The sequence below is a fragment of the Nesoenas mayeri genome (assembly GCF_963082525.1).
Source record: "Nesoenas mayeri genome assembly, chromosome: 1".
Taxonomy (NCBI): Eukaryota; Metazoa; Chordata; class Aves; order Columbiformes; family Columbidae; genus Nesoenas; species Nesoenas mayeri.
Window position 1 is genome coordinate 153614253 of NC_137541.1, and position 19773 is coordinate 153634025.

Consider the following 19773-nt stretch of genomic DNA (forward strand, 5'->3'; position numbering starts at 1 on the left):
CAATTTCCTTGTTAGTAAGCATGAGAGAAAGGATGATAGACAGCTACAGATCTAGGACTTTCTTTCAACTGAAAACACTTACAAAATATATTAAAATTTCCTACTTGCCCAAATGGCAGCATTTTCTTCAGACTGTCAGTCATTTTAAAAAAGATTTGGGGACTTCCTTTGGTGAAGTTACCAACTAATTCATCATAATACTGAGCCCTACATGTCATCGAAACAGTCTCACTGGGATTTGTTCACTGATTGCACCTTACTGTCTTGAGGGGAATAAACTCTTCCTGAGCTGTAGCCGTAGGATTATTGTAGTTTTGTCATAACTAATTGGTTTCCATACAACAGCCATTCACTCAAGCTACACAGAAAAATAAAGATATAAAAGTAATACAAAGATATTTCTGCTGTGGCTGATATTTTCAAGTGAAAAAAAAAATAAATCTGCCAGCAGTGCTCAATCTAGGAGAAAGTGTGTTCACACAGTAATATAACATACTAGATAAAGCTTTCATATTGCTACAATAGCTCAGCTGTGTGTTTTTTACTGAACGTAGCTGAATGTAGCTGAACATAGCTAGCAATCAGTGAAAATTAAAAAAAAAAATAGGCAGAGGTTCCTCATAAAGTAAATGAGCTAATCTATGCAATGCATTTGCCTGCAACACTTACTTTGTTCTTGAATTTAAGTAGGAGGACCTATTAACCTGCTTCTCAGCAGTAGAGAAAATTAATCCACCCGGTCTAAATAAGGCAATCATAAATGAAAGGCTTTCCTGCAGATTTGTCACCCTCCCACATCCCTCCAGCAGACAGACACCTATAGACAGTAAAATGTGAAGGATGCCAGTGTTGCTTGGAACCACAATTCATTTAGAAGTGTATTAAGCAGCAAGCTATTTTTCTGTGTTTAATGAAAGCTATTATTTTTTCTGTAGGTTTCAGGCAAACAAATGACATATGAGCTTTGAGGTAGTATTGATTCATTTTGTATGGAGTTTCTTTTGCCCCTCTTCACCAAATACAAATTTATGCAAACAAACAAACAAACAAAACCCACAAAAACCAACAAAAAAACCCCAAGAGAAACAGGAGAAAGGAAAAGAGAAAAAAGGTAAAGAAAAAAAGAGAAAGAGAAAGAGAAAGAGAAAGAGAAAGAGAAAGAAAAAGAAAAAGAAAAAGAAAAAGAAAAAGAAAAAGAAAAAAAATGAAAAAGAAAAAGGGGGGAAAAAAAAAGAAAAAGAAGGAAAAACCATGAAAGGGGACTCTCAATCCACAAAGTGCAGTGAGATTGTGTTTTGGTAATGACCCACACTGCTACAATGAACTTAACTCTGAGGGACAGTGTGAGAAATCCTGGCAAAAAGGCATCAGGAGACTTGGCATGACGCTCTACCCACATGACAACACTCCTTTTAACGCCAGTGGGGCCCGAATGTTGATCGGTTCTCTTCCTCTCCGGCTCTAACATTAATTTATCATGAGATAGTGATTAAATTAGTTCTACTCTGTGCCGATTTCTTTACTTGTTGGAAATAGCTGAAAAAAATATTTTTGTGAAAAAGGATTTCTTGTTTTCCACCCTTCAGGCATTATCTAGCTATCTAAATCTCTAAAGATGTCTTATTTAGTCATACTATATGAAGTGAGTCCTTCCTGCTGAGTTTTATTAATATTCAGTCAAACAGGAATAATGATACTTGCCTGCCTTTATAATGTGATCTCAGATCTGTAAATGAAAAGTTTAATATGAAAAGCTTAATGAAAGTTAAGTATTTTAGAAGCAAATATTCATGTAAGTACAAATGCATGAAAGTCACATTAAAAAATATAATTAAAGCATTTGCTGTGATTAATTTACAGGTATATTTAGATTCACTTTATATGTGTTTTGACACACAGAGAGTTTTCTACACACAGTATTCATGGAATTCACACACAGCATATTGATGACCATAGGCAGTATACAAGGGTAATATGTAATTGTTTCAATACAATACATTTCTGCTCCTAAGTTTTTTGTTGAAGTGTAAACACAGTGGTAAAACAAAGATTGGCTCATCTTTCATTAATAAAGTGAATATAGTTGAATTTTTATTTGAAAAATTCTGAAATGATGTGATTTTTATTTTTCATAAAAACAGTTCAACTCTTTTAGATGAAATAGTGTTTTTTTTCAACTAATACTTAATAAAAAAATAACTATAATCTTGATAATCCTAACAGTAACTACGCTTTGTCTTGGATAAAAATTAAATTAACAAAAATAGAAGCCCCGTAAGTGGCAACAGTTTTTAATATTTTAAGTATTCAGCCTAGCCTTCAAGGGCCACTGCTCCATTTGTCATTGAATTACATGAGTAGGGTGAATAGGGTAAGTATTTCTGACATGGTCAGAATTTTACAGAAATGGGCTATGGAAATATACACAGGACTATTGGGTCAAATCATCACAGCAATCCATTACGGGGCAGAATATTCATGTAGATTGTGCAGCTAGTACAGTGCCTCATGAAAAAATATACAAAATTTGAGAAGAATAACAGATCTAAGTTAAATAAAATTCTGAGTACAGTATTTGCCTGGATAAGTGTCAATTTATATAATAAGTTCCAGTAACAGTTGAAGGGAGGAAAACAAACAAACAAAAACCAAACTCCAAACCATTGCATAGGAAAAATCCTTTATCTACCTCTGGCAGCTATTACACAGCTGATGGGGTCTTGTCTATTTTGGAACATGCCCATTTAGTAAGTGAGGGTGTGAATTTACAGGATCTTACATCTTAAGAAATTCTTTTTTTCTTTTAATCCCACTAATCTGAACTTCCACACTGAATACATGCTAAGGCTAGTCATCTTCCAGTTTACAGAGCACCTACACAAAAATAAATGGAGACACTGGAATTAGATGCAGTAACTTCAAGTAGATACATATTCGAAGAATCAGAAGAAAAGCAGGACAACATGTCAATGGGAGTCTTCATGGCTAATGTCGTCCAACTGAATAAAAGTAATTGCAAGAGTTGACTTAAAGAAAAAAAGCATGTGCACTTAAATACTGGTAAGAATTTTAAAAAGATAGCACTTAGATTGCCACAGTTTTATTTTTCAGTGGTTTCAAGCTACTTCAACTTCAGTCTTTGAGTAGCCGACCATAGAATATTTATATTTCCTTCTCTGACTCATACTCCAACTATTTTCTTTTTCATTTTCAATTGCTTCTGTTTTGTTTTTTGTTTTGTTTTGTTTTGCTGCAGACACTTCCTTTTGCTTCCTCCTTTCATAATTCCTCCTGAAAAGATCACTTTCTCTTTAGGACCCTCAACTGTAAGTCTTTAGTACCAACATTAAAAAAAATAGAGTGACTGGAAATTTACTTCAAAAGATATAGTTCTGTCAGCAGCTGAACTAATCAGATTTTATTTCCTACACATCTCCTGCCTACAGATTCTTTAGCGTCTAGCAAAGGATAAGATTATGAGCCTTTCATTCTATGTGGCGAGTAATAACCCAGCAGCCTGCTGCCTGTTTTCAACAAACTTTGGAGTACTGAATGTGCTTGACATCTCCGTACTTTTTGTCGACTGTTTGAAGTTGGCCAGTAGGTTCAAAATAGAGAAGGTCAAAGAACATAGTTGTATAAACCGCACTTCCTTTAAAAATGACACTTAAAATGCTGCTTTAGCAGGAGAAATCATAGAATCATAGAAAGTCCTGAGTTGGAAGGGACCCACAAGGATCGTTGAGTCCATCTCCTGTCCCTGCATTGGACAGCTCCACAGATTTTGCATTTGTCCTTGATTTCCAATAATGATTAAATCTTAGATGCAGATCAGTTCTTAGTTTCTCTCTCAGACATTTATGAGATTTTCACACTACATAAACTCATTAAAAAGGAATCATATAAGTGCATACTGACACAGTAGCTCAATACAAACAAACAGATGATTCACCCTTCAGGCAAAACAGATACCTGAAGTTTCAGTCTTCCATAAATGCACACATCAAATCAATCAAGGAAAGTGGATGACTGTGGATAAAATGGCATTATTATAAACTAATATAGGAACTATGCAATTTCTAGCAAATTATGTTCAGCATTGCAAATCCAATATCATGTATGATACAGTACTTCAGAGACAATGTGCATTGAATAGAAAATATCTGAGGCTTATTTTTCCTGGCAGACCTCTTAAGTCTTTATCAACCTCATGCAGAGGAACACAAGTGTAAAAATTAACATGATTATCTATTTCTATTTAAAATCTAAATGTTGCTTTTGTTTTGAATGTGGAGCTCACTTCATAGGTATCAAACCAAATCATATTGCATGGAATTATCTGGCAGCATTTGTCCAAGTCTGAACTTACATGCATATTTAAAAATGTGGAGGAAGTATCTAGGTAAGAATTCACCATAAAATGAATTACAGTTCTTACAATGTAAACAAGGTCTTCTTTGTGGGAAGCCAACAAGGTAATTTGCTAAACTTGCTTGTTCTTGTCATATTAGTATTAGATGCTAGTTTGATGCTCATGGAAAGTGTCAAGGAGGAAAAGGTTGAGTGCTTGACTTATAACCTTTGTGCTTCCTCTGTAGCCAAAAAACACAGCCCTTCTTAGATTTTGTTACTGTGCCTTAGAAAGAGTGCCCAATGACTTTGCTGGTCAAAATCCATCCTTTTGCTGGATTTTGCCAGTGTTGATAAAGTGCCACAAGGTCTTCTTGTACTATATGGTGCAAAAGAAGTACATGACAAGCTCCCAAAGAGGAACTGGGGGAGAACAACACAGAGGAAAAGGAGCCATTTGTCATCATATAGTCTTTGTATCTGCACTGTCTGCTTGATGAAACCACATATCTGGGTAAATATGTACTTGATAGAAATGCAAGTCACTGTTATAATAGATGTCAAACCAAAGCACAGGTTGTATGTAGCCTTATTTGAATGGAAGATTTAAAGATACATAATTAATTGCTACATAACTTCCTTCACAGCATATTGCTTTAAGTGGTCATTTTAAGAGCTGCTTTCTTCCTAGATCTCATACAGAAAGCCTTCTTGTATAATCTGGCACCACAGATGATACTGAAAATCAGGCCTCAAGAACACCAAGTGTTGCAGTACTGAAGTTAGTTGTGAATTTAGTCTCAGGCTATATTTTCATCAATATTTGTGCAAAGCTCATGCCAATGAGAGCTAGATACTATTTATTGTGTGCACATATCAATGTGAAAGTCTCATGCAGCTTGTCCCAAAGACAACGAGTCTCTGGACACTGGTACTAACATGAATTCATGGAAGGGTCATCTTTCATTTCCCGTGGTCCATGGTCATCTCTGAGACTGAGACCAAAACCTGTGTCTGATCTTGATTTTTTTTTTTTTTCTGTTCATCTTCAAAAGAGAACAAGGAATAGATACAGACTTAGTTTATGCGCACTAGCATTTGGGATATTTTTTCATACTACTACAAAGTCTATCATTTTATTAGTTGTTTAGCAATGTGAGTTGGGTGAACTGTAATCTTAAAGAGCATCTGCATTTCAAGGAGACAAAAATTGCCACTGTTTGAATTTTGGGATTATCTTTTTTTTTTTTTTTTTTTTTTTTTTTTTTTTTTTTTTTTTTGTGGAATTCAGTGTTGGGTTCAAAACCTAAATTCAAGATGCTACACATGCAGGTAACTGTGTAAGCTCCTATTGCAGTCAATGGCTATCTAGTCAGTAAACCTGGGTCGGTTGAGAGAGTCGCTAGACTTAACTGACTATAATGAACACCTACAGACTCAATTCATATGTAGAGACCTGCATCATAGACATATAAATGTAGATATTTGATCAGGAAGCCAAATGCAACACTTAGCTTGCTCATAGAATGAGCTATTTGATTACTGCCATGTTACCTTCCTAAACTACACCTTCTAGAATTTCAACAGAAAGATTATTGAATCATACCAAGGTAATGAGCGCAGCAGCTGCTCCTGGTTTTGTATTAAGACATGTGCAGGCACAGAACAAAGTATCTGTCTATCTGCATCATCTTCTCCCCCATGGAACTGACTATGGCAGTAATTCCTGGAGGGGCTATTCAGAGTCCTACAGTTCTGCATGGTTCAGCAAAGACTATCCACAAAGTTGTCTCCCATCTCTTCTAGGAAGAAGATAGTAGACCAGATTTCTGTTCCTTATTGAATGGGAACCCTTGTGCTACCTAGATGGGATCACCTATCACTGACTGTTGTGTCACTCCAGGAAAAAAAAAAAGGACTTTGATAAGTTATTCAAACATGCTACACATGCTACAGACGGCCTGAAAAAGCCCTAAGGCTCTCAGGTCTACAAGAAGATGTTAACAACTAGGAACAAAAATTGGCTAAACACAACAATGAGAAATATATGCTACCATAGCTACATTCCTATTCCTAGTTGGGCAGCGACTACAAATTTGAAAATGGTTTGTAGTCTGTCTTTGGTAGATGTAGCAAAGTTTTCAACAGGGATCCTGCACAGGCAGGCTTAAGTCCACTGTTTCTGTGGAGTTAGGCAGCTCCAGCACTAGATTGCTTCTAGAGAATAATTATTTTCAGTCAAGCAGTTCAGAAAAGCAGAGCAGCTATGCTCAGGGGTACAAACCAATTGTTACTGGATGTTAGCCTCTGCTTACTACATACAGAACTTGAAAAAAACATTGGTTAGAACTGGGCTGTGACATGCAACTCTACCTTGCTGAAGATTTCAAGTTTGAAAACCATTTGTGTCTACATGAGACTCCAGGAAGTAAATTCAGAATGAAAAATAAAAAAGGTCCTAAATTTTGAGCACTTCAAGCAAACTGCTTGTCAGAAACTCCCCTAGCCCTTGGCAGGCTTGCCAGAAGATCAGGTTGACTTCAGTGGAAACCTATTTGTGCTCTTTGCAATACTTTGCAAAAAAGGAGCATATTTCCACAGGGTGACCCACTTCCTAAGAGTTGGTATTTTTTGTGAAAAGTGTCCTGATCAGCCCTCTGACCAGCTTGAGTCAGTGTTGCGTGTGTTAGCTACTGGCAGACTGATGCTGCCTTTAAAGGAGCAGGTAAGTTCAGCAGGTAGGCAGATTCATAGAGAAGATGACGGTCATTGAGTGGGGAACTCCAGCTTCTCCAGATGCTTCTTCATTGTGGCCAGAAGGCACTAGGGCAGAGCTGAGGGAACATTATGAGTTTGGGGTGGTGATCTTTGTGCATTGTAGCCTCCAAGTGAAAGAACCATGAGGAAATATCCCTCTCAGTTGGTTTCGAGGAACTACAATGAGGAACAACAAGGTAGATTTTGGTTCCCCTGTACCATAAAAACTGCAGAACAAATCTGTGGGAGGTAGCAATAAGATTTTTTCATATGTTTTTCGAGACCATTCCCTAAATATATATATTTAGAAAAAGCACGCAGTGATGGTAAACAATCTCACCCTGCAGTACAAGAAGGAGAGGAAGGAGAGGTAAGAAGAGTTTTATTGCAGCATTCACTAGCATTGGCACAGAAAGCCATGCAATCAGGACCGAGGGGCAAACACTGGAGTAGATGAGGGCATAGCTTCCCACTACAAGTTTAGACAGCTCTGTCAGACCATTAACTCATCAAGAAAGACACTTTTTGATCCAGACTTGCGGTTTCTGTGACATTGCAATATTTTTTGTTATAAATTAAGTTACTTGTATAATAAACTAATCTCTGTCTTCTGCTATCCCTTTTCTCCTCCTGTCTAAACCTCATTTTGCTAATTTTCCTTCATTTTTGCTACAGAAACTTGCATTGCAGGAAGAGGCATATTGCTGCAGAACTGCCAGTTTAAGTTCCTTCATGAAAATCTGACTTAGGATGCAGCTACTCTCAAGAGAACATGGTTTAATTTATACATCAATTAACAGTGTAAATTAATGCTTTACTATTCATCCTCTCTTCAAAGACTTTATGTGCCAGTAGAGGTTTTTGTTCTGAACAAACATGAAAGACTTCACAGCAGAATACATGAGACAACCTCAGAAAGAAAAAAAAAAAAAGAAAAAGAAAAAAGACGTGAAATACCTTGAGTCCAACCTGCTGCAGCTGGTTTGGATTCTCTTGTGAATTTTGCCATTCCACATAGCTAGCAGACCAGGATAGATCTAGCTAGATAACCGGATTTTCTTCAAAAGTTTCAGATTTCAAAATCTTGAGTTCCAAGTCAGCCAAATAGTTTCTAGAAGCCTGAAATTCCAGTTTGACAAGTTCAAACCATTCTATCTGATTTTTGGACCCAGTATAGGAAATTTAAGGATGCATCTCTATCAATGTCTTAGTTAGATAAGCGGTGATTTTGAAGTAAATCTACCAGTTAGCCTCATTTTCAGTGCTTTGATTCACACCACAGAGCTCTGAGACAGAACTTCCTTTTTGAAATTAATTTTTTTTAATTAAATCAAGGGATATACTGTCAACATGAGCCAAAGAGTAGTGAGAACTTAGTCCACAAGATTGGACAAGTGCTAGTCTGAAGCAAATGTTGAAATATGGACTTCATTATTGTTTCATTTTACATGTCTGATCCTACATAACTTCCCACATAACTTCCTAATGTTGACTCTGAGACTAGTACTGGTCATTGACTTTGTTTTTCCATGCATTAGTGTTTCAGGTAAACATAAAAGGATTTTTTTTTTCTAAATAGAAAAAGTGAGGACTGCTGCATAAATCAAAACTTTAAGAATAAGAGGAGAAATATATGCGAGGGGGGAGAAGGACGAGTCTCCTCAGGGCGTCAAAAAGCACAGCAGAGTTTGGATGCATTTTGTAGTGACGGCCAGGGGTGGTATCTTCCAAATACCAACAACCTAGAGTAGAAGGTAAAAGCTTTCTCCTATCTCTGCAAGTCACCCATGGTGCTTAGGAGGCCACTGAAACAACAATGGACACCTGAGCTAGCATACCACTTGCTTCTCACCAACCCCAGAACCAAACGTTTATTCTCATAATGTCACCAGAACCTTTGTTTGGTAAAAAAGGTCAGCTGTGGATATACATGGAAATAACAGAACACGCTCTCTTCAGATTTATGGCAGTATGACAGCAGAATCACAAATATTGCCTCTCGGTGCATTGTAATGTCTCTTCGTTTAGTAATAATCACTACATACTTTTCTGAATTGCTAAAACATGAAAGAGGATATATATGCTTGTCTTTTTTTTTTTTTTTTTTTTTTTTTTAATAATTCCACAATAGTTAGGGCCTCTAAAATTTATTAAAATGAAAGATCTGGAAGGTGCAGGAAGGAAACAGATGCACCACATATTTCCTTGTAGTAATTAAAGAAAATATAGATAAATTTTATTCTTTCTTGAACCATAGTTCTATGTCAGGTTGCTTTAAAGCACTGCCTAAATCTTAGTAGATATGGGAATCTGCTTCCCTATGTTACGTTATCTAGTAGCTTGCCTTTAGGGTGCATGTAAGGATTTATACCAGCAGTCAAAGGAACCTGATCTTAGACATAAATCACAATATTTGTGTTTATCTTTGCTAACGTGAGATTTAAATAAAGTTTTTCTACTATGTTTGTGCTAATAATTTAAGAAAGCTTATCTCATATAATGATAGTTAAGGTCTTTGTAAGCTATTACAATAAATAATTTGCATCTGTATATAGGCTTTTTTCCTGTAGCTCAGCAACAAATTGTTAACGGTGGTCTAACAGCATGTTTTGATCTGCACAAGGCTACTTAGCTTTGCTTCACTGATAGCTCTGTGATGATAACATACCTATTTGAGTTGCCTTTCACAATCCAGCTTGAGAGAGACATGGTACAAACTGCTAATCTGTCTCACAAACAACATTTCAACTAAAAATATGCCAGAATTACACGCAAAAAAAATGCCTGTGAGATTGTCTTTGCACAAGTTTCATGTTTAGCTAAAATTAACCTGAAATTATTTTGCAAAACAAGCTCCTATATATCAACATAAAAAACCGGAAACTTACATTATATGATATGTGAGAGTAAAATAGTGGTTTATGACATAAGTCACTATAAAAAATGATGTAGATTTCTTAAACTTTGAGGGATGATTCAAGTGGATTTTTATCGATTTCTTAGCAGTCATATCCAACACATGTTTTCTCAGAATCTTCTAAATTTCCATATGTTGCTTAAAGCCAAATTAGAAGTCATATCTGTTACGCAGAAATGGTATATAAAATCAGTGTGAGGAAGGAAATTAGATGTCCTCTTTCATATATTTCAAGCTTTCTGTGTAATCCTCTTCTCTTTTCAAGTCATTATTAGATCTTTTATTCACTGGATATGTGTTGATTTTAAGAATCACAGAGGATTTTAAATCTGTTTATTGTTTGCTTCTTTACTATATCCAGAGCCTTTGTTGCTTTTGGCAGGCAAGCCATTGCCAAATATATTCCAAGACTTTTCAGGAAAATTTTCTCTTTTTTTTTTCTTAAATGTGAATTTTTAAAAACATTTCTAGATGCTATGATATTTTTTCTCAAGTAGTCACTTAATAAAATTAACTTCTACCAAAGGAGCCTAATCCTCAGCTAAATCTGTTTTCTATACCAAGGCAGAACTTCCAGTGTACTGTATAGGCATATAACATAAGAGAGTTATCAAAAACCCAGAGTCTAATGGACAAAGAAATGCCAGCATTAGCAATAATAATAATAATAATAATAATAATAATAATAGCTATCATCATCTCAGATTTGAATATGCTTTTAAATGCTGATTGTCAGAGAAATAAATGAGAACTCTTGTAGGTGGAATATTATTACACTGGCAACCATCACTTTTATCATTTTATAGTGTACTATCTTGAAGTAAAAACTGCCTCAGACACTGTCACGATGTTCTAAAAATAAAAATGTAATGTATCAGCAAATAACTGTATGTATCATTGGTCACTATTCCACAGAACTCCACCCTTTCTGTGGCTGCAGATTAAAGATTGTTCAATTAAAGAAGAAATATCTCAAATAATTCTATTCTACTTATGTTAACACATCTTGCAGTTCAGAATGATACTGAGATATAATATCCCAGCTTGCCTCCAGTTATTAGCTTCTCTGTTTGAGAGTTTGACATTTATGCTATCAGTATTAAGATTAATGTTTGAGCTGAGTGCACTGTAATATATATGCTGTGATAATTCACTTTTTCACCCTGAAAACTGTATATTTTACTTTGCCATGCTTATTAAGGTTTTTGACACACGAATCTGCAGTTTTTAAGAAAAAAAATCACCGATTTGTCCCATGGGGCTAAAAATGTGGGTAGCAGGTAGAGTATTGTGTTGAATTTAGGAAGCCATACTTATTCTTGGCTACTCTTGAGAATGCATATTAAAGCAATCTCCACTACAATCCTGCATTCAAATCAAGTTCTGTATTATTTTACTTAATAATAGGAGCTCTGTATATGCATTCTAAGAGTACCTGAAAGTTTCAGAAGAATATCACATCTACATTAATATTTCCTGATCCATGGCCCAGCCAGAGGTCTGTAGAGTCCCACTACAAACAAAATACTTCTAACTATTTTCTTATAAACAACTAATAAAATTTAAAGTACTTAATTTTGCTTTGCAACACATATTGGAGGCAGGCATTCCTTGATTAGAAGTCTTTTCAGATATGGCCACTGAAGTTAGAGACAAGATTTTATTTATTCTAACAGATGCAACATAAAATCCATATTTATTTCTTCAAGGAATTTTGATTTGTTTCAGTGAATTTGAATGTATCTTTATCTAACAACTGAAATTTCCAATGATTTATGTTCTGTATTAAGAATATTATCACAGTATCACAGTATCGCAGTATGTTTGGGATTGGAAGGGACCTCAAAAGATCATCTAGTCCAATCCCCCTGCTGGAGCAGGAATGCCTAGGTGAGGTAGCACAGGAACATGTCTAGGAGGGTTTTGAATGTCTCCAGAGAAGGAGACTCCACACCCGCCCTGGGCAGCCTGTTCCAGTGCTCTGTCACCCTTACTGAGAAGTTTTTTCTCAAATTTAAGTGGAACCTCTTGTGTTCCAGCTTGATCCCATTACCCCTTGTCCTATCATTGTTTGCCACCGAGAAGAGCCTGGCTCCATCCTCATGGCACTCACCCTTTATATATTTATAAACATTAATAAGGTCCCCCCTTAGTCTCCTCTTCTCCAAGCTAAAGAGACCCAGCTCCCTCAGCCTTTTTTCATAGGGGAGGTGCTCCACTCCCTTAATCATCTTTGTTGCCCTACGCTGGACCCTCTCCAGCAGTTCCCTGTCCTTCTTGAACTGAGGGGCCCAGAACTGGACACAATATTCCAGATGTGGTCTCACCAGGGCGGAGTAGAGGGGAAGGAGAACCTCTCTCGATCTACTAACCATCCCCCTTCTAATACACCCCAGGATGCCATTGGCCTTCCTGGCCACAAGGGCACAGTGCTGGCTCATGGTCATCCTGTTGTCCACCAGGACCCCCAGGTCCCTTTCCCCTACACTGCTCTCTAATATGTAATTTCCCAACCTATACTGGAACCTGGGCTTGTTCCTGCCCAGATGCAGGACTCTACACTTTCCCTTGTTAAATTTCGTTAGGTTATTCCCTGCCCAACTCTCCAGCCTGTCCAGGTCCCGCTGGATGGCAGCACAGCCTTCTGGTGTGTCAGCCACTCCTCCCAGCTTAGTGTCATCAGCAAACTTGCTGACAGCACACTCAATTCCCTCGTCCAAATCGTTAATGAATATATTGAATAATATTGGCCCCAGTACTGACCCCTGAGGCCCTCCACTAGATACTGGCCTCCAACTAGACTCCGCACCATTGACTACCACTCTCTGGCTTCTCTTCTTAGGCCAGTTTGCAACCCACCTCACTACTCTATTGTCTAGACCACACCTTCTCAACTTAGTTGTGAGGATGCTGTGGGAGACTGTGTCAAAGGCTTTACTGAAGTCAAGTTAGACCACATCCACCGCTCTGCCATCATCCATCCACCTTGTAACATTCTCATAAAAGGCTATGAGGTTGGTCAAGCATGACTTACCCTTGGTAAAGCCATGCTGACTGCCCCTAATAACCCTCTTATCCTTGATATGCCTTGAGATGGCACCAAGGATAAGCTGATATATTAAGAAAGATACAACTAGATTCAATTTCATTTATCTGGAGACAAATTTTCAGTTTAGTGGAAATTCCTTCAAAAAGGAATTTCACCACATGGAATACCTGTTTGCCAGTATTTCTTTGTGAATGCTCTTGTGCTTCTCATTTATTTGCTGTTGTCATGCTTCTACAGAAAAAGGTGATGGGGAAAAATGTTTTAAAATTAACTTCAAGGATATTCTACTTCTCAGATTATCCAAAGCTTTCAAGGAACTGATAAACCACAAATACACAACATATAGGCTAACAAATAATACAGCATTGAGGATGCAAGATATCACCAATCCTAGTCTGTTCTCAGGCTGATCATCTGTGCATTTAGGAGGTATTTAACACTGGTTAAGATAAAGCTCCATTTCCTTTACAAACAAAGTGGAGAGAATCAGAAAAGTGTCTGTTGTCAAGGCTTCAAAATAAAAATGTAGCTTTATAATCTTAATATGCCCATTTTGTACCTTTCTTCTTCCTCCTTTATTTGTTTTTCTCATGCTTTCTCCTCTGGAGTTCAACATTTTACAATAAGGGTGGTGAAACACTGGCCCAGGTTGCGCAGAGAGGTGGTAGATGTCCCATCCTGGAGACATTCCAGGCCAGGCTAGATGGGACTCTTAGCAACCTGATCTAGTTGCAGATGGATTGGACCAGATGACCTTTGAAGGTCCCTTCCAACCCAAACTGTTCTGTGTCTCCATGATTCTATGATAATAAGTAGTCTGGCCACATTAGTATTCTTCTGGCCAGAGATTTGTTGCATAGAAATGGTGATTGAAACTTTGTTTTGAAAATACTTTAACTGGAATGGGAAAAATCTTGTCTCTAATTTTCCTTTACAAATTTCTCCTAATCTTGAGCATGGATAAATTACATAGCTCATGGTACGTGGGGAGAACCTTCTCTTTTACTTGGAAAGGAAGATAATTTATTTCAGCGGTTGATCCACAGTGCTGGGCTGGTGGCAAAGTTCCAGCTCCCCTGACTCTGTTTAGCACTGGTTTTGCACAAGTCTTACATATTTTATGGTGTTTTTCTAATAGTAGAGTAATACCATTTCTAGCTTTATTGGTGAACCCTTTGGGGAGGAGAAAGGGTTGTTGAAGGAAATATGGTAAATAAAATCAGTTTTCTGAGTTTTTTTCTTGATCTTAACTCTTCTTAAAGAGTTAAGAAATTGTCCGTACTACTGTTCTTGATGCAGAGAGTGTTTTCTGTAAGACTGAAGCATATATGGGAAGCCCCCATATAATATACAAAACATTCAAGTCCTTCTACAATATGAGTTTCTAAGAAGAATAGTATTTGTTATACTTAAGAATATACAGAATAGTACATAGTACTACTTTTTCCCTTTCCGTAACAGAATTCGCAAATACTTATGGGTCTCCTGTCAGGAAAGAATTGCTAAAATGTTCCCATATTTTTAATCCAAAGGGTACAATTTATTTCTGTAATATGATTCTCCTGCAGGAAATGGAACGATTTAAGTGAGTTAGAGCTTTTCTTCAGCTTTTCTACTGTTTGTTAATGCATCTGACTCAGAAAATAATTTCTCCAACATGCCTAGAGCATAGGATTTAGCTGGGGTGTAGCTGATATTCTGTGCTTGGTATGCAGCATCAGGTAACAGAAAGCTGAAAGATTTTTCTGTTGCAGGTGAATCTCTAGCACCTCAAAGGGGAACAGGAGACAAGATGAAATATTCTCTCCTCCAGTTTCTTTTTATAGCTTTACCTATTAAATCAGAGTTAAATACCAATGGCTGAAATATGTGGGGAAATATCTTCCAGAAGCTGACTGAACCTAGGACAAGGAGCAAAATAGTTTAAAGAATATTGAGTATTTAACTGAGGTTAATGATAACAAAGTGTCATAGAGTCTTCTGCAAGAGTGTGTGTAAGCCTGTATATGCAACACAAACTGAGACAGGAAACCATATGAAATATGAAAGATTTACTAGACTCAAACAGCATCCAAGATAAGTATTAAGAGATAATTTCCTCTTAAATAAAACTGACAGTAGTGCCTTGTGTAGGTTCAGAAGTGAGAGACTACCTTATCTGTCACTTTCAATGCAGTGTGAGGGCCTTATTTCCTATGCTAGTGTGTACATATCCTGGGTGAACAACAGTGAAAGCTTTTGGATTCTGATTTAGGTTTCTGAAGAATGGAAATGAACATAAAAGCACAAATGGTTCATGAGAATGTAAAACACAGAAATAGAATATGTTCCTGAAATGGCAAAGACAGGATTAAAACAAATAAATAAATAATAATTTAAAAAAAAAAACAACTACACAGAGTACTCTGAATTATTAGAGGTTTCTGTTATTTACTGTTTGGAGTACACCAGAAAAACAGCTACAGGGTTTTAGGGTACGTAAAGTAGCAACAGTGGGAAATTTAGCAAGATGCACCAAGTTATTGCAAAGTCCTGTTAGCAATTTTTTGTATCTTCAGGAAAATGCTGATATACTGTTATCTTCTTCTCCTCACCAACAATTTGAAATATGTCATACCAAAATGGATGGACCCAACTCCTCATAGTAGAGGATGTGACTGAGAGAAAACTGCTGAGCTATGACAACTTGGAAGGGTGTGGTTTGTCCCATTTCTGAAATTAATTATCCTAAACATGAAGTTTCAAGAGATTCTGAGCTTTTTGACCTAAATCTAAGCTCCATTCCTCCCCATATCTGTGCTGCATGCACATTTTCTGTGAATATTGGTACTGTAACTAATGAAGCATGGCAGTATGAGAGCACAGTCAGAGTTGGAATCACTTTTCTTGATGACTTTCATTTACTATGAAATTATGTTGGAACTAGACTAACACACAGTTTGACTGGTATGTTTTAATTGTACAAGCAAAAAAGCAGCCATCTTTTGCTGATGCTGAAAAAATAAGTGGGCCAATTTAAATATTTTTAAGAGCCTCAAGGATGAAGTTACTGAATTACTTGCAAGCTCTGGAAATTCAGCAGAACAAAACCTTTTAAAGGCCGGTCTAATAGAAAAAACAAAATAAAACAAAAAACAAACCACATTTCCTGTTCATACTCTAGGAAGTCTTGTATAATGCGTTATTTATGATGAACTTCTTTATAAGGTCACAGGGTTTTTGTTTTTGTTTTATAGATCAAATAGAATATTCAATTTACATCAAACACTATCCTACCAAAAAGGAAGAAATAAAATGCCGCTTTTATGCTTGAATTAATGTTAGAAGGAAAACTACAAAATGTAGTATCTGAAAATCAGCAAAGGTAGTAACAGAAGTAAAGCTGTCAGCTCATCTGGGAATAATCCCAGGACTAAATTAGATCAAGCAAGAGGATTTTAATGGGGTTCACTGCATTTTGGATAAAGGTTCTTAGTTTTTTCCTCTTACCAGTGCATTTTCACTTTTTCTGATGAACACCTTATTTTCAGCTTTCCCTACTTTGCTTCTCTGTACATAGGAAGTACAAATGAGGTAACACCTGAACAGTAGCACCTGCTGAAATATTTCCTGACACACATGGAGATGCTTTTTTACTTCAATGAAAATTTGTGCTCCAGGAAAGTAATCAATCTAATCCAACCTAATCTAAACTACTTTTTTAGATTTTGAGGCAGACCACATTGTCTGAAATTCTGCTTCTGGCAACCCTGGAAGAGTCAAGTAATTGAGTGACTAGGTCAGGCCTAGATTTCTGTAGAGCACCAGAACTAGGGATGGGGTTTGTCTTTCCTAACTGTAGATGTCTACGAGGTAAATGTGTACATCTGACAAAGGACCTTGAATTCTTTCCACAGTTAATAGATATTTACAGGGAATATTTCATCTGACATGATTTGTATGTCTATATATGACTTGTATGTCTATTTCAAGATGCTTGTCTACTTCATGTGATTCATCTGTTTTTTTCTACTGATTGCTGAAGGAGCTTTAGGTCACCAGCACTAATATGTACTATTACATATCTATTTAAGTGATATTTATTCTGTGCTAAGCATTTTTTTTCTTTCAAAAGTGAGAGTTTAAACACAGAAGGATGCTGTGGAAATATCTCCCACCTGAACAGAATGGAGTAGAATAGTTTAGTTCCAGTAGGAAAGGACTTACAACAAGCACCTAGTCCAACTGTCTGACCAAGAATTAAAGCATATTATTAAGGGCAATGTCCAAATACCTCCTAAATGCTGATGGGCATGGGGCATCAACCAGCCTCTAGGAAGCATCTTCCCACAGTCAAAAAGCTAGAGTGCTTATCCAGCTGCATACAGAAATCTACCTGCTCTTTTTCCCAAAGGAGACGTAACCTCACATTTTCTGTCTCTCAGAATAATACTGTCAGCTGGACATAAACATGATATACCTTTCTTTTAGAAAATATTCCATTTTACGAAATAGGACTCAAAACTCACTGGATAAAGCAAAATGTGAATCTCTAACCTATGAGGAAATGGGTTTACGTTATTCTGATTTCTGGTTTGAAAGCCGTTCATCTACATACACAAACAGCACATTCAAAGTTCATGGCAAAACCCCCCAAATTCTGGAAGACTTTGGAGAAGGTCTGCTGTTAACTTCTTCATTGTTTCTTCTGTGACATTCCAAGCCGCACTGCAGGGAAGAAGAGAAAGTGCTTGCTAAATATCTACTTCCACCTACAGGCACATAAATATTGCTTTTATAGAGTCTATTCGTGTTTCTCACCTCTCAGCGTTTTGGCAAGAATATCCCAAAGAGTAAAACATCTTCCTAAAGTATAAAGCTTCCTTTGCGTCATGTCATTGCTTCTAATTTCAAACAGTGCTCTAGATTCTTAATCTCACTTGAGAAGCTTTAACATATAGTTCACCATTATGTACAATATGATTTTCTCCTTTAATTTCTTACTAATATGAACCACTGACAGTTCAGACTTTCTACTCTGATTTTCTCTACATTCAACAGTATAGACTATCTACAATTTCTGAAGTAAGATTTTATGCCAGATGCTCTTCTCAAAAGTGCATACTCTGAAAGAAGTCAGTATTTCACTGGCTTTCTTAATTCATGCTCTTTCTTTATTCTGAAGTTGTCAATGTAAAATGAGTAGATCTATTTAAGGATGCTATTGCAACTGGGGAGACAGAAAAAAAAAAAACAGAGCCTCATTGGAAAGGATAAGTGAGAAATTATATACAAAATCAAAGAGTCCTCTGGCCCGGACAAAAATTATTTCATAGATGTAGATGCAAGGTGGGTACAGAATTACAACATTCCTGTACTTCCAAGCTTTGGGTAATTTAAGACCATTTCTTTCACAGGTTTTCCTGATAGAAGTTCATGAACAGTTCCAAGGCCACTCAAGATCAAGGAACCCTTATGTTCAAACATGGCTTTGCCTGAAATTTGAAATCTGATATAGGATGTTTCAAAAAGATGAACCAATTTGAAATCACTATATCTCTGCAGCCACAAATCACCCATGAATGAAACTCTTACCCCTTGAAAGGGTGGGACATAGAGTTTCAAATGAGCTTGATGACCTCAAAACCAGAATCACAGCAGCAGTGACCTCAGTGGAAGATCACACTTTGAGAGATGTTTGGGACAAGTTCAACTATCATCTCAATGTTGTCCGTACAGCAGGTGGAGGGAATACATACCATTTTTATACAAAAGGGTTACTAAAACTTGATAACTCATTAAACCATTTATAAAACTTTGTATAATTGTAACATGTTACCATCATGAAATACACTGCATTGAAATTGGGTCCATCTTTTTGAAACACCCTGTAGAATGGGCTGAAGGTAGCCAGAGTGCATGTTTTTCTATTTTATTTTGAATTAGAGCAAGAGAAGATCACAGCTTAAGAGTTCATTGTGAATAACTTCTCACATGGAGGTAAGAATTAACAAAATAGTAATCTATTTGCTATAACAAGAGTTTTCACAGATATTTTTTATGAAACTCATTTGCATCAATTCAAAGACACTGTGGAATGAGATGATGACCCCTCAGAAATTCAAAATTACTTAAAAGACATAAAAGAATTAATGCAATAAAAGGCCAGTTTCTATAAAGAAATGTTAATGTGTTAACTTCTAATCAGTACATCTGATTTTCTTCAATATCTTTTATGATGAAAGTAAATGAGCTTGGGAAAATATGTTGACAATGTAACCTCTACTCAGTACTAGAAAGTACTGTGGAGAATGTCAGCAAAATAAAGTAGCTAACTGACATGATTGCAAGTAAAATGTATTATAAACAAGAACAAAATAATGCATCTCAGAAAGAAGGTCTGGTTAGCTATAACATATAATGAAAAGAGTTAAGTTTACCCACCTCAATACAATTACAATGTAATATGAAGATGTATGAATCTGGCTGCACTTTAACTTGGCAAACATACTTATTTCCACTGAAAGGTATAAAATTGAAGAGAACGAAAACCTTACGAGAAGATTAAACACTGGTTATAATTTCTATTTCACTTTGACAAGAAGCTATATTTTGACCTGTAAGTCAACAAATTATATCCTGTTTCTACATTCAAGGTCATTTGCTGTTTCCTAGCAGAGCTTACAAAAATATACTGCATAGAAATAATGCAGTGGTGCAC